The 15,786-nt window shown below is 42.2% G+C and overlaps 5 non-coding genes across 5 annotated transcripts; 1 reads left to right on the plus strand and 4 right to left on the minus strand.

Moving 5' to 3' along the window:
- Window positions 1-10,255: 10,255 nt before the first annotated feature.
- On the minus strand, window positions 10,256-10,328 carry TRNAK-CUU. The gene has a single exon. It is a non-coding gene; the product is annotated as a tRNA-Lys (tRNA).
- A 1,228-nt stretch (window positions 10,329-11,556) lies between these two features.
- Window positions 11,557-11,628, minus strand: TRNAP-AGG. Its single transcript has one exon. It is a non-coding gene; the product is annotated as a tRNA-Pro (tRNA).
- Window positions 11,629-12,659: 1,031 nt separating this feature from the next.
- On the minus strand, window positions 12,660-12,733 carry TRNAI-AAU. The gene has a single exon. It is a non-coding gene; the product is annotated as a tRNA-Ile (tRNA).
- Window positions 12,734-13,191: 458 nt separating this feature from the next.
- On the minus strand, window positions 13,192-13,263 carry TRNAA-CGC. The gene has a single exon. It is a non-coding gene; the product is annotated as a tRNA-Ala (tRNA).
- Window positions 13,264-14,091: 828 nt separating this feature from the next.
- On the plus strand, window positions 14,092-14,164 carry TRNAK-UUU. Its single transcript has one exon. It is a non-coding gene; the product is annotated as a tRNA-Lys (tRNA).
- The last annotated feature ends 1,622 nt before the right edge of the window (window positions 14,165-15,786 follow it).

Raw genomic sequence — 15,786 nt, forward strand, 5'->3', positions numbered from 1 at the left:
CCCCCTTCCTGCAACAAACAGCCCAATTTCGGGCCCTGGAAGAGGTCCCCCTTCCTGCAACAATATGGTGGAGCCATACACATTGGACAAACAAACCCCTTCTGCAAGTAGAACACTGAGACTAGCGTTCACTCTTCCATGGCACAAATATTTGCTTTTTGTTTGTCAGTTTCTGAATAGGTGTTAGGGAAATTTAAATGGAGGCAGTCTTATTCAAGCTTCAGAAGCAGGATAGCAGGCCTCTGAACAGTTTCTAACCTGCTTGGACCTTGCCGGTGCCGGGATTCCGAGCCTGCCTGCAAGGGTAGCAAGTCAGGGGGTACTTTAGACAAGAAAGGGAGCAAGTCTTGAAATCCTTGAGCCCCGGCAGGTCTGGCCAACCGTGCCTGGGGTTTAACCTATGACTGGCAAGATAAAACAAAAAGCATTGTAATAATGTAAAAGTAAAACCAGAGCTGCTTTTTTGCAGCCTGGGATTACAAGTTCAGTTCAGTTCTGTCGCTCAATCGTGTCCGACTCTTTGCGACCCCATGGACTGCAGCCCGGGAGACACCGGGAGACCCCGGAAGCCGGAAGACAACAGGCTTCCCTGTCCATCACCAACTCCCGGAGCTTGCTCAAACTCATGCCCATCGTGATGCCATCCAACCATCTCATCTTCTGTGGTCCCCTTCTCCTCCCGCCTTCTATCTTTCCCAGAATCAGGGCCTTCTCCAAATGTTAGGTAGTTAGAATAGGAAAAAGGAGTTCAAAATTGTGGTGGCTAGAAGATAAAGGAAAAAGCCTGCAAAATGAAACAAAAGAAAATCTGTGCACCGCAGTGAGAACCTCTGGTGAAACAAACAGTCCTCCTGGCTAGCCCAATTTACAGAGGGCAGGCTCAGGGGGAAGGAGATAAAATGTATAAAAAGAGGAAGCCAAGAAGCATGAGGTCTCCTTTTTGAGGTAGGCCCGCCCTCATGCCTTGAGGGTGTATTATACTTTGCTCCCCGAATAAAACTGAGTTGTAACTGAGCTGAAACACTGGTCCTCCCTGTCAAATCTTTGTTTCCTGCGAGACAGAACGGAGGAAATTACACACTCCCCTGACACAATGAGTCAGTTCTTCACATCAGGTGGCCAAAAGTATTGGAGCTTCAGCTTCAGCATCAGTCCTTCAATGAATATTCAGGACTGATTTCCTTTAGGATGGACTGGTTGTATCTCCTTGCTGTCCAAGGGACTCTCAAGAGTCTTCTCCAACACCACAGTTCAAAAGCATCAATTCTTCCACGCTCAGCTTTCTTTATGGTCCAGCTCTCACATCCATACATGACTACTGGAAAAACCATGGCTTTGACTAGATGGACATTTGTTGGCAAGTGGAGCCTCCAAAGCTGCTATTTGAAGTCTCTCGGGTGAGAAGGACGCATTGCCTGGGACACTTTCCCAACTGGGAGTCCAGATTGCTGTCATTTGGGACTTCCCAGTGCTGTCCAAGTGAGGATGTAGGTTGTCCCCTTTTGATGATATATATGCTGTTGAAGGAGGAAATAGGTCAGGCTCTATCTTGAAAGCAGGACTCTTATCTTGGGCCAGACTGTGGACTTTGAGCTATATGCCCAATATCTATGGAAACCACATACCAACTGGAAAACCAGGCCCCTGAAAGGAAGAGCCCCAGGGCTCTTCATCACCTAAAAGAATACCCTAATTATCTTGAAGAAGGAATTCATAGGGCCTGGACTCCATCTCAGGCCTGTCTGTGCTGATCGTGCGCGGCCACCTCTCCAGTGGACTCTGAACTCTGTGCTTAGCGCCTGTGGGAATGACAATGGAAGAATAAGACCCCCCTCTGGGCAGGGGAATCTTGAAGAACAGACACTAATCACCCCTGCCTCCGGACACTATCTATCAGAATGTAAGCACAGGCTTATCAGTTATTAACTATTTGGAATGTAACTGCGGGCTTATTGATTATTGACTGTTTGAACACATAACACGTGAATGATGGGGTTATTGTAGTTGTATTTACCCTTCCTTTGTTTATGTAAGTCTCAAGGGAATTGGGGTAGTGGGTTTGGACACATGGGGTATAAAAGATTTTCACAAATGCTGGTCGGGGCCCTTGGCTAAGAGGAGACTCTGCCTTGGGCCCGCCGGTGTAATAAACTGCACTCCACTATCTGCATTGTCCTTCTGAGTGAGTCTGTTTCCTGGAAAGCGTGGCTATAACAATCTGTGTAACCAAATAGAATCATACATTCTATTATGCTTATTGGGGTATGATCACAGGCCTGTTGATAATTGTCCACTGTTAACTACCTAGGCATAAGGCATATGATCTCGGGTTAACTTTGATTGTATCTTTCTTTTTCCTTTGTTCAGACTAGTTTCAGAGAACCTTATACACTTAGGGTATATAAGGTTTTCACAAAAACTGGTCGGGGTCCTTGGCTAAGAGGAGGCTCTGCCTTGGGCCCGCCGGTGTAATAAACTGCGCTCCACTATCTGCATTGTCCTTCTGAGTGAGTTTGTTTCCCAGAACTCGTGGCTACAACACAGTTACTTCTCTATTGCTTCTATTTCTTTTCTTTTAAGAATTAAGTCAAATGATCTCTGTTATAAATTCAAATTGTTTATTTGTGTGTAATGAATGGTTTGTTTTGTTAATGAATCCTTCTAACCTAAAGCGAAAGTAAAACTTTCCACTAAACATTTAAAAGCAAGTTGCTAATCACTTAATCTGGTAGTTTACCCCCTCAAGTCTTCATAAAACTGAAACATCTGTTTTGAGAGATTTAAAACATCTGAATGTTTTAAATATGAAATTTATCTCCTCCCCAACCCCAACTGATGGAATAAGTTATCCTATTTTATAGATGTACTTAGTCCTATCCATTTTGTAAAAGTAAGTATTCATTCCTTCCTTCCTTTTCTACCTCTCCACATTACAATACAGAAGATTCAGGCAGTTAAGACAGGCCTTAAGGAGCTTTCAGGAAAGAACAAGTAGTAGATTTGAGAGATTCTGTGAAGTGTGTGTATGTATGTGAATAACTTGAATTTTTGTAGGTCAAGAATCACGTCTGGTTCTTCCATATGTCGACTTAGAAAAAAATGGACATGAGAGTTGCAAGTTGTTTTATTTGGCACAAAATGAGGGCTGCAGCCTGAGATAGCTCTGAGAAACTGCTCCAAAGAGGTAGGGGAGAAGGTCAGTATGTATATGATTTTGGTAAGGGGGAAGTACATACAATCAAAGGCAGATTCTTTTTTTACAGAAAGTTTCTGCTGGTCTCATGAAGCTTCTGTTACTCATGAAGAGCAGTCATCACCGTGAAGGATTTTAGTGCTGTTCTAGATTTGAGGAGATGCTAGAATTGGGTTCATAAAATCACCTCCTGATAATATCTAACTGTTGGAAGACCTGTCCTACCAGTTTTCCTGGAGCACAGACTGCCTCATTTCTGCACTCCACCAGGAACTCCTTTCAGGGGGTGTTGAAGGTCAGCAGCTGCAGCAGTACATGATTTAATTCTTGTAGAGGTATATGGCAAGCACCCATGGCAAGTGCCAATTTGTAGTTGAGATATATGTTACCGGGTCCAAACTCGCTCTACTCCCTGCAGACCAATTAACCGAGAAACTAGGTGTTGAGGCAAAGAATAGGACTTTATTCTGAAAGCTAGCTGATGGAGAAGGTGGCAGATTAATACTTCAAAAGAACCATCTTATCTGGGTCTGGATGCCACGTTCTTTTCTAGAACAGAGATGGGGGCTGTTGAGGAAGTAAAGTAAAAAGGGCCATCAGTCTTGCAAAACATCTCCAGGAATGGCCACCTTGTGGAAGGGATGTGTTCATTTCTTCTTTCTTGCAGCCATTCACAAGTAGGCAGCATCAGAGTATTTCTCTGTGAGCTGAACAAAGGCACCTGAGTTTGACAGTCAGGCACAGGGGCAGGGTTCTCTGAGGCAGACCATTATATATGATTATAATAACAAAAGCAACACAAAGCAAGTCAAAGAAACAGTTCCAAAAAGGAGTCAGAACTGGCTCTTCCCTTCATCAAACCTGCTTTTCCATATATTTACACAATAAAGTATAACAATGTGAAAATGTTAACAGGAAAGTTTTGGAGTTCCTTTCTTTTTTGCCTTCATAAGTATTCTTAGATGCAGGTGGGAGGCGAATTTTGAATCTTACTATAACAGGAAAGAACAAATCTGACTGCATTTTAAACATATTTCTTTTACTTTAACCTTTGAACCCACATTCCTCAGTGGTAAAGAATCCGCTGGCCAAAGCAGGAGACTGCGGGTTCATTCCCTGGATGGAGAGGATGCCCTAGAGAAGGAAATGGCAACCCACTCCAGTATTCTTACCTAGGAAATCCCAAGGACAGAAGAGCCTGGAGCGTTACATTCCAAGAGGTCACAAAAGACTCAGACAAGATTTAGCGACTAAACACTTTAACCTTTGCATTCTATTAGCTTCACTATAAATTAATCACTAAAGGGATGTTGCCTAAGGATTAAAATATACGTAAAAGCCCTTCTCCAGGAACCATGCCTCCCAGGCCCGAGGGCTTGAGGTGAAAAATACCTTTGTTTAGCTTCTGGGGAAACACCCTGATCCAGCCCCCCTGTGAATGTAAGCTGGAGAGAAAAAATTATCAAATCCCCTCCCGAAGAAAACAAGGAAATATTTGCAACAACTTACTGGGTTTTTTTGTTTGTTTTAACTTTATTGCCTCACCTTCCCCTCTGTTCCATAAAAGACACAAGCATCCAAGCCAGGCCAGAGGGTTCTTGAGGCCGTTTGACCACCATCTTCTGCAGTCGGTTGGCTTTGGGGATAAAGTCGCTATTTCTTTCCCCAACACCTCATCTCTCTATGGATTGACCTGTGTGGGACGAGAAGTAGGAGCTTGGACTTGATCACAAACTTTAGTGATGCCAGTCAGGGCCTTGCTGCTAGAGGCCAGCAGGTGGGTTGCCCAATTCTAGGGTAAGGCCCTAGCAGCTGCAGGCACGACTTGTTCTGAGACTCTTCCCCTTCAAAATTCCCTGAAGCGGCACCAAACGCTTGCAGCAAGGAATCAACAAACTTCTAGGAACTGAAGAACTCACTCTCGGTGAGTCGCTCTCGGTGGACAGCGGGAAACACCCTCACCTACACAGCTGGGGCTTTTCCTCCACCAGGCCGGCCAATTTGTTTTGCATTTGATTGAGATACCCTGTTGGAGAGAGCACTTGTTGGACTCTACCCGACTTGTAAACCAGTTTGTTTGCTTCTACTGTGTGTTCATTCTTGTTGGGATGTGTGCTTTCAGGGATGGGATTTGTTTGTGCTTTGGGGGCTTTGTTGTTCTTAAACTTTTAAATATGGGAAATACTCCATCTGTCCCTAAGGAAAGTCTTTTGGGGGGGTATCTTAAATAAGTGGGCAAAATATAGCTGTGAACCTATGACTAAGAAAGAGATGATATTCTATTATGATAATGTGTGGTTCCAACATATATTAGGATCAGAAAAGGGACGACACCTGAAGGGCTCACTCAGTTACTACGCAGTCTGGCAGTTGGAATTGTTTTGTGAAAGGGCAAGGGAAAAGGGTGAGATTCCCTATGCACAGCATTGATGCTATTGCATTGAGGAAAAGAACTCAGATGACTGCCAGCCTACAGTGCAGCTGTCTGAAAGGAAATCCAAGAGAAAATCTGTTGTATGAAAGGAAGCGGGAGAAAATGAGAGTGAGGGCATGTTATGTTACACCTTAAATCCCATTCTGGCCAATACGGCTCCCCTATCTGACCATGTGACTGTTCAGATCACTCCCGTGCCGCGGACCTACTCACTCCTTCCACCTCTTAATTTTTTCCCTACTTACGGGGAACGATTAGAAGTTTCTATGTTATTCCCTGGGGTACAGGCACTTAGTTTCATATCACCATCTAAGGCCCCACAGGGCACTCAGTTTGGACCAGGAGCCACTTTCAAAACGGGGCAATGTCTCTTGAGCGGATATCCTGTAGGAGGCTTTAAGGCAAAAGGCCAACCAGGCGGATGTCTATAGATGCACAATCCATTCTCAACTTCAGATTTATCTGGAAAAACCGTAACCCTCCTTACCGAGAGGACCCACACCACCTGACTGAACTCTTCACTTCTGTCTTTGCCATTCACCATCACTCTTAGGCGGACATTCACATCCTTATGAATTTGATGGTGACTGAAATTAAAAGGAAGATGGTCATTGACAAAGCTAGAGAGGAAGCACACCAGCTTCATCTAGCGGACCCACATGGAACTCCAGAAGCAAATCAGGTAGTTCCTACCACTGAGCCTCACTGGGATCCTAAAAATGGAAACATGCCACATCTAGAGCATTACAGAAAGTGTATCTTAGCACGTACCTAAGCAAAAGAGCTTCAACAAAATTCTGGAGATACCAATAAAATCCAATGAAGATCCCATTAGAGTTTCTAGAAAGAATTTACCAAGCTTATGGGCGCTACACTGATGGAGACCCTAAGGCCCCTGAGAATATGATGTTAAACATGACCTTCATTGGGCAAAGTGCACCAGATATAAGAAGAATGTTACAAAAGTTAGATGCTGCATTTGGAATGAACCCTTCTCAATTAGCAGATGTGGCTTTTTTAAAGTGTTCAACAACAGGGGACAACGACAGAAAAGAAGATGCAAATCGGCTGGCAGGGGCCCTGGATTCCTGGAAGGCAAGTAACTAGAAGAGAGGTAAGCCACAATTGAGAGAGGAACAATGCACTTACTATAAGGAGAAAAGGAATTGGAAAAAAGATTGCCCTAGACTAAAAAATAAGAAGGAAAACAATAAAACAAAGATAGGAGCCTCTCAGATGGTTGAAAGAGAGGAATATTAATGAATGAATAGGACCAGGGGCTCCACTGGACTTGAGGCCCAATTCTAATTTCCCCACATTCCTGAGTAAAATTGACTGGCAAATGAGTTGATAGACTTTTGATACATGCAGGTGCAACATACTCTGTAGAAAACACCAAGGTGGCACCAAAAAACATCTCAATTCATCCTGCTCATGGGAGTCTCTGGAGAAGTACAAAATTGTAGACCCATGTTTTCACAAAATTGTGATTGTGTCTGACTTTACTTTTCTTCCAGAGACTGTCTTCCCAAGTTCAGATCTAACATGTTCTTATAGGCAGCCTCTTAAATTACTGACCTCTGGCTTTTCTTTGATATCTGGCTCAATCCAGGATCAGTTAAACTGTAGTCATGAACAGAAAGTCTGGACTCTGCTTTCAGATTATCTGTCCTAAGAAAAAGCCACTTAAGTTTTTTTTTTTTTTAGTTATTTTGATAGGTGGGATTTATTAAACAATGTTATATGTATAAAAGATTGTGCTAAGTATTCTAAAGGTGATGCAACTAAATTATTCTTTCAACAAATATGTGACAGCTTACTATGTATCAAATTCCTGAATTCCAAAATGTTGTAATGTGTTTTTTTTCTTTTGTACCCCCACAGTGTGTCTGTATTTAGAATAAGGAAGTAATTAAAGTCTGATCGGTGTTCTTGAAAGAAGAGACATTCAGGAAGCTCATTCCCTGTTTCTGCCTTTGAGGACACAGCAAGAAGACAGCCCTTTATAAAGTGCTCACCAGTAATTGAATCAGCTAGTGCCTTAATCTTGTACTTCTCAGCCTCCAGAACTGCAAGAAAATAAAATTTTTTTAATTTAAGCTACCCAGTCTGTGGTATTTTGTTCTGGCAGCCCAAGTAGAGTAAGAAACCAGCAGGAACCTATGCTCTTTTTAACCACCTTCCTTTGCAGTTGAAGTGTTAGGTCTAAGGTTAGCTTGTGTTCTGGACCAAGTTCAGGGATGGTCTTGGCCTTGGAGATGTTTGCATGGGTCTTGGGTTCAGAAATTCACTTTTTAAGTAGGTCAACTCAATTTTAACAAGATAGCCCAATGGCCATAAGACTGGGAAAAGGCAATCTGTTCTAAGCAACACAAAAAATTGTTTATACACCAGAAATCCATTAAGGTAATTGACAACAGGACATATGACTTATTAACACCAGTAATATTTGTTCCTCTGTGTAGGACATCCCTTTATAGTTTTTATCATACCAGGAAACCAAAACATTAAGCAGAGGCTACTGAGTGAGCAAAGGGAAATCACACTTTACAATAAGACTTAGGGTTTGATATCCACAACATGTGGTCTGTAAATGTTCAATGAGTGTTCTCTCTAGTAAATAAAATGTTCATATAAATCAGAAACAGGGTCTCAGTTCCCTTGATTTTAGTGGATAAATACTGATAATTTCTTAACTATTTCTGTCACTGTCACCTATTTTTTAAAAGTCACTTCAAGCACCTTAATTTTGTAATAGGTATCCAACTTGGAAAACGTGCTTAATAAAGATATGTTCATCAATTGATTTGAAAGACTTCTTGTCTTTAAAGGAAACTGGAAAACAGTTACTTTCTAGGAAATCTGCTGCTTGTCCATCCATTTTCAGTTGACTCGTGATTCTGTTTTACTGTGTTTATACTGGCAATACTTCCAAATAGTAGGGTGTCAACTTATTTTAAAACGTGATTCCATATGCCCAGCCATAGGTGCTATTGATTTAAATAGGTGAAATATGGAATAGTTTTAGAAATGAATATAACATTGGATATCTTAATAACAATATTCAGGTTCCTGAGTAAAGAAAAAAGCAAGATTTGGATGGGGAAAGTTGGAGAATGGTAAACAGTCATGTCTTCAGCGTGCGCAGAAGTGGGCACTCTTTCAATACAATTATCAATAGTTCTGGGGCTTTGGGTCTCAATAGGTACAGTTAAAATTATCAGGTTTTCAAAGCGACATAGATAAGGTTAACATCTAACTCCTTTTGCTCTGATATACACTAGGCAAACTTTCGCACGAATTTTGCCTTCCGAAATTTGAAAGCAGTGAAAAACACACTAGGGAAATTTCCCAGGTAGTGAAATGGATAAGAATCTGCCGTACAGTGCAGGGAACAGGGGTTCGATCCCTGATGTGGGAAGATTGCACTTTCCGCAGAACCCAGCGCCACAACTAGTTAGCCTGCCCTCTAAAGCCCAAGAGTTGCAATTACGAAGTCCACGCGTCGTGGAGCCTGTGCTCCGCAAAGAGAGGAGCCCGCGCACGGCATCGAGGGGGCAGCCCCTGCTCTCCACAAGGAGAGAAAGCCCGGGCACAGCAGCGAAGACCCAGGGCAGCCAAAACACACACACACACACACACACACACACACACACACACACGGGCACTTAGTGGTTGGTTTTTGTTGTTGTTTTTTTTAATTTTAAATTTATAAAGCTGATATTCTGACTTTAAAGTTGGTCTTGACTATCCACACTTCCATTCAAGAGAGAATGGCAGAAATGCAATTTGCACTTTAAAAACCAGGCTTAAATCTTTAGATTTTATTTTGTAGGCAGTTTCAACCTGTTGTGGGCTGGATTTTCATCTATGTTGTGTTATTGTTGTTTAGTGGTTAAGTCGTGTCCGACTCTTGACCCCATGGACTGGATCCCGCCAGTTCCTTCTCCAGGGGTTGACCAACCCAGGGATCGACTCCACACCTCCTGCATTGGCAGGTTTCTTTACCATGAGCCACCAGGGAAGCCCCCATTATCATCTATAAGGAGATCCATTGTGATGTTTATGTGTGGGTGATCAGGAGCTGAAAGGGTATCTGGGATAGTGGTAATAGAAAATCTGTCTTTCGTTACTACATAATGGCACTTGCTTGAGCCAGAAAGTAGAAGAATCACCATTCTCAAAATTCCATGAACATTGCTGCCTCTGCCCCCAAAACTGTTTCTTTTGTTTGGATTGTCTTCTCCATCCTCACACTTGACCTTTCCCAACATCCTTGCGTCCTAAATCGTTTTTGATGGGGAACCACCCCAGAAGTTTAATTATACAAAGCCAATGCCCTACCTCGTATCTCTTAAGCAAAATAAAAGCTCTAATAAGGCCAGAAAAGATGCGTTGCCGCCAGGGGGCGATAAGGCTTAACTTCGCGGAGCCAGAAAGCTGGCCCGAATAGTACAACAGAGCCAGTAAACTGGTAGCGGATCACCAGGATTACATAATTCAGTACTGGATAGTTTGGGAATCCAAAGTTTCTCATGTCTGGCAACGGTGCGGAACTTCGTTTCAGAGATTAGGAAGGTGTGGAAATCCAGCTGAGAAAAAGATTGAGGAAAAAAAGGCCATCCACTCGCCCAACGTGGGGCTCGAACCCACGACCCTGAGATTAAGAGTCTCATGCTCTACCGACTGAGCTAGCCGGGCGGCTGGTCGTCAGCTTGGTCTTAATGAATTAAGAGACTATGTCGAATAGGCTTCCTGGACCGACGGTGATTATAGGATTCTAGATTTTATTTGACTGCTTTGTTATATAAGCTAGATGATATGAAACGGCAAAGAATGTAAGCATTATTAGAAATTATTGGCGCGCACTCCAATCACTTTCACCACTTCTTCCGTCTTCCTCTTAATTCTTACCAACCTGTACTGATAGACCACAAACTACTTCTGGAATTCGAGAGTAGTAATCTGAACGTCCTAAGGGTGACCCCCAACTCTGGTACTCCCAGAGCTTCAGGCCTGGTTGACGAGGCGGTTGGTTACAAGCTCAGTCCCTCGAACACAGACACTGCACAAGGCCTTCTCCGTAACCCGCTGAGACATTCCTTTCCTGTTTCTATCACCTGTCAACCCTGGCCCCTCCTGCCACGCTGTGTAGCTGTGGTCCTGAAGGAATTCCTGGCTGTTTTCTCCTTCCTTTTCAGGCCCCTTATGCTCGTTCATTTGTTGTCCTTCTCCATAATCAAAATTTACACACACAGAAAAGGGAGGTGGGAAGGGGTGTTGCAACTGTATTTTAACATAAAATGTTTAACAACCACTGTAATATAGAATCCAATGATTTTTGTGTATTTTGTTTACCACAGACTGCAAAAGTTCATTGATTGTAATATGCTAAACAAATATCTGTTTAAAGAGTATACCAACAGTAGGTTCCAGCAGTACGGTAAAAGTGCCCCTTCTCCATAAACAAGCAGAACCCCTATTCCTAAATAAGGCAGGAAAACGCAACAAGGAAAGCCGAAAAAACTTGTACAAAAGTTTCCAGCCTCACAACTCTATAGGTAAATATTTGATTTTTTCATTTGAACCCATTTCTTTGATGTGATGAATGAATGATGGATAACATTGAATTGAGATGTGACCATCGTCTTCCTATACATTTCATATGGCCACAACCGTGGAGTTGGAACTTCTAGAATAACCAGAAATATTTGGCTTTGCAAGAGTCAGTTTATAGCTGTTGGAAAAGTGAATAAGAGCCAAAACTGAAAAGTACTTGCCTCTCTTAAATTATCAAGTTACTTATTGGAATCAGGTGCGTGCACAGCCTACATACTTCTACAAGAAAATACAACAGTTTAACTTAACAGCAAATGTACCAATTTCTTTTGGGTTAATAAAAATTCTACAGCGTGGGCAGACAAAACCTGGGCTCGTCCGGGATTTGAACCCGGGACCTCTCGCACCCTAAGCGAGAATCATACCCCTAGACCAACGAGCCCCCATTGGTAGTGTGTTTTTTTAAAACGGATTAAATATTTAGCTTCTTGCTCTTCATTTGTGTTCAGTTTCATCTGTAGATGTACACAACTATAAACTACATTTCCCCCACTGTTTCTCTTTCCCTTCTACCCTCCCTTCCTAGTTTCAAAACCAGATCGACTTGGCTCAGAACTTCCCTGGATTTCCCCGCAGCCCAGTTCTTCGAAGCTTGGTTTGTATAAAGCCTTATTTCTCAGAAGTCACTGATCCATCCTTTGTAAGAAACAACCGTGACATTTACTTAAAATGCAGAAACTTGTAGTCTTCTTCAAATCTACTGAGTCAAAGTCCCTGCGGGATGAGGCCCAATAAGCTGCATTTTTGACGAGCTTGACTTATCTTAGTATTTTCGACGAAAATAGTGAAAATTCACTCAACGGGATATAAAGCTCTGAGGTGGTGAATAAAGAAAGAAAATTCGTTGTACAAGGAACAAGGGGATACATAATTAGGGTCCTGAAAGTCGATTTTAGTGGAAAACGAGACTGATTCAGGAGGCGTTAACATCAAGGAGTGTAACAGAGGGACAACTGGTGTCTACCAACCTGGACCGAATGGTTGCTGACAGACGGCAAGGTAGATTCTGGAAAAGGGCTTAGTCCTTTCTTACTTAAAAACAAAACAAAACAAAAAAACTACAAAATTCAAAGTAGAAAGAAAACTATTCTCAAGGTGAGAGTCCTCCCTTCAGGTGAGGGATGATCTAGTCAAAAAGGAATCCTCAACTGAGCACTTGCCCTGCATCTCAGTATGTTTCAGACTATTTTGAGCTCAATTCCTTCTAATGAATTTAATAATTCCTCGTGTCCTGCTGCTTTTCTGCTTCTCTAGGGCAAAACTTCGAGCACTCTGACTTACCCAAAACACAGGTGGCCCGGACTCGCTCGGATGGTTTGGTCTGTAGCAAAATCATGCAGCAGGTTGCCTCGTGGGTCAGTCCCTGAATTGGTAAGTAGTCAAAACTACACTACAGAGCCAAAAGTGAAACTGTGGCCCGTACGGGGATCGAACCCGCGACCTTGGCGTTATTAGCACCACGCTCTAACCAACTGAGCTAACCGGCCACCTGCCGGCCCACTCTTTTCCAAGCCTTAATGAGAAACTACTCCGGTTCTCGCTATTTGTTTTCTTTTTTCTTTTTTGCTATTATGAATAGAGTGATGTATCTGAGCCACTGGATTTACCTACACCAAAGAAGCCTTCGTTCTTTTCCCATTTGTCCTACTTTTTTAGTACCATGACTCAGCAACAATAGTCTCTCCTCCCCTTTCACTGTTTCCGGACCAGTTCCAAGGTAACCGTTCCAAGTTTCCAGGTTGTTCCTCTTCGGCCATATGTACACTGAGTGTGTTCTGCTGCGTTTTCAATTTCATTCATTTCGGATAAAAATATCCTAAACTACTTCAAGGTTATCCTGCTTCCCTCTCTACGTATACAGTTCTATACGTCGTGGCTAAAAGGGAACCATAGAAAAATTAAACTAGGATACAAAATATTCATAGATCATTTACGTAAAAGGACCTGGAGATGCCGGGGATCGAACCCGGGGCCTCATACATGCGAAGCATGCGCTCTACCACTGAGCTACATCCCCGACCCCTAAAATAACTCTTTGCAGTTCTTCCCAATGCTTTGAATTTGATTTTTCCTCCTCTGTAACTAAGATTTTTCTGAATGCTTAAGTTAAATTCTTCTTTGCATTTTCAGTGAAATCTTGCAATGGTTAATGGGGCAACATTCATCGGCATCCCGAGCGGAGAGAGCCTTACGGTGATTGGACCCCTATCAAGCATTTAACGTAGAGACCGAAGGATATCTGAAGAGGAAAAAAAAAGAGTGGGACTGTCCTTTTAAAGCTTCTTCTTCTTCTTCTTTTTTTTTTTTTTTTTTGTCTCTTTCAAAGTTTAGCTGAGACCCAGTATGAAATCATGTCGCTCCCTCAGTCCCTCGACCCACATTCAGGTGTCCAAAGTGCGACCGAAAGATGATTTAATTACCCCTTAAAGTTATCAGCTTTGGATTGACTTCCTTTTGAAAGTACTTTGGGCCCAGATATAGACTATTTGACTTATTTCTCTGGGAAACTTAGGAACTAAAGGCCAACATTCTGCAGTTTTTGACTGCGCTGAATTCTGTATAGTACTGTTGTATATATCTCTATATGCAACATAGAGATATAGTGCTTATTTATACATATAGCGTTTATCTATACTAGAGAGAGAGAAAGAAACTGGGGAGACATTATAATTAATGTAATATGGTTATATCTCGGCCTAAAAGAAAACTGTGGCTGAGTTTCTATGTCAAGCAGTTTCCGAATAGCCAACTCTGAACCGTAATCACAGTCGAAATGTCTAAAATGGCTCGTCTGAATGTATACATAAATTGATTATAGCTAGGGTATTAGTCATCACCCATGTGAGCCCGGATAGCTCAGTCGGTAGAGCATCAGACTTTTAATCTGAGGGTCCAGGGTTCAAGTCCCTGTTCGGGCGGCTTTGTTGTTTTCTTCCCTCTTGTTACATGTTTATCCCCAAAAACGGTAACGGAAAGGAAGGTAAGCGCAAATCATAGACTGATTTCACTAAAGAAACAAGAAGGGATTATGAGCATGGCATAGTTATCATAACCCAAGATATTTTCAGACTGTAGAAGGGCCTTTTAGCCAGAAGTCAGAGCACACATTTCACCTAGATTCTGGAACACAATTAAAAGTTTCATTGGTCACAATTTATCAAAGGCCAAACTCTTTCTTGAAAAGCAACCAATGTGCAGAACTGCTCTCTCTTCCCTACATTGGTGAGCTCTGCTCAGCGCTCAGCTTTGAGGATGCCCAGGTAAACTGTACAGAGGAGGTGGTGCCATACTCAGAAATCATGGCCCAGGGTCAGAGCTTTCCAAACTTCTTTGGCCATGATCAATTTATACTTTAGTTTACATCTGGACCCCTACACACACATGTAACAAAAACAAAAAGTTGCCTGAATTACCACTTACCACATGTATTGCATTCTATTTTGGATTCTATATTAGTCTCAAAAATGCTGGATGATACCCATCCTTAAATTCATTTTATATCACCCTCATTTGGAATCACTGGGCTGTAGGGTGATAATAAAAATGAAATGTAACATACAGTACAGAACAATAGGTACTGTGCTTGTTACCAAGACCAGGCCCATACTGCTTGCAGAATGACAGACCAATAAATTGAGAAACTAGTTGCTAGGGCAAGGAATAGCAACATTATTCAATGTCAGCAGACTGAGAAGATGGTGGACTAGTGTCCCAAAGAACCATCTTCTCTAAGTTAGAAATCAGGTTTCTTTTATACTGAAAGGGGAGGGGGCAAAGTCCTGGTTCTGGGGTATATTAATTTCTTCCTTTCTGCAACCATTCCCTGTCAGGCCTAGTCAGGTGTCCTGTGAGCTAAACAAAGGTATTTTAGTTTAATATTCATTACATGGGAGGCAGGGTTCCCAGAGATGAGCTCTCACCTATAATCTAAGCTAAAAGCCAACATCCCTTTAGTGACTAACTTGTAGCAAAAGCAACAGAATACAAACGTGAAAGTAACTTATTCTTTCCTATTACACCCTGAGTAATCTGCCTGCACTGCCTTTTCCTCTAAATCCAAGTTCTCTCTTCTAGAGACCCCTAAGCCTCAGGTCACCTCAGCACAGCGGCACCAACACCATCTCTGCCGTGTTAGGAACTACTGAAGAAGCATAACTTGGCATTTGGTAATTCCCCAAAGTGGAAATTTCATCCTAATGGATCCAGCAAATAACAGACAAATAAGATTTTACCTTGCTATTAAAAATAATCAAGGACTTCCCTGGCAGTCCAGAGGTTAAGAATCCAGGCTTCCACTGCAGTTATCAAACAATTTATGAAACATCTAGAAAAGAATAACAGAATACTCCTTGTCAGTTGACTTGTTGGCATGGTAGGCAGCATATCAGCCTCATAATGTGAGAACCTTGAGGCCGTCCTCAGAGAATGTAGCATTTGCAGCAAGAAAAATACTGCAGAAGAAGTAGCCCAATCTAATCATCATTATTTTTTTTCTAATCATCATTATTATTGCAATGAGTCACATAAAAAATTTCTCATT

This window comes from Cervus canadensis, chromosome 28, assembly GCF_019320065.1.
Source record: "Cervus canadensis isolate Bull #8, Minnesota chromosome 28, ASM1932006v1, whole genome shotgun sequence".
In the NCBI taxonomy this organism is placed as follows: domain Eukaryota; kingdom Metazoa; phylum Chordata; class Mammalia; order Artiodactyla; family Cervidae; genus Cervus; species Cervus canadensis.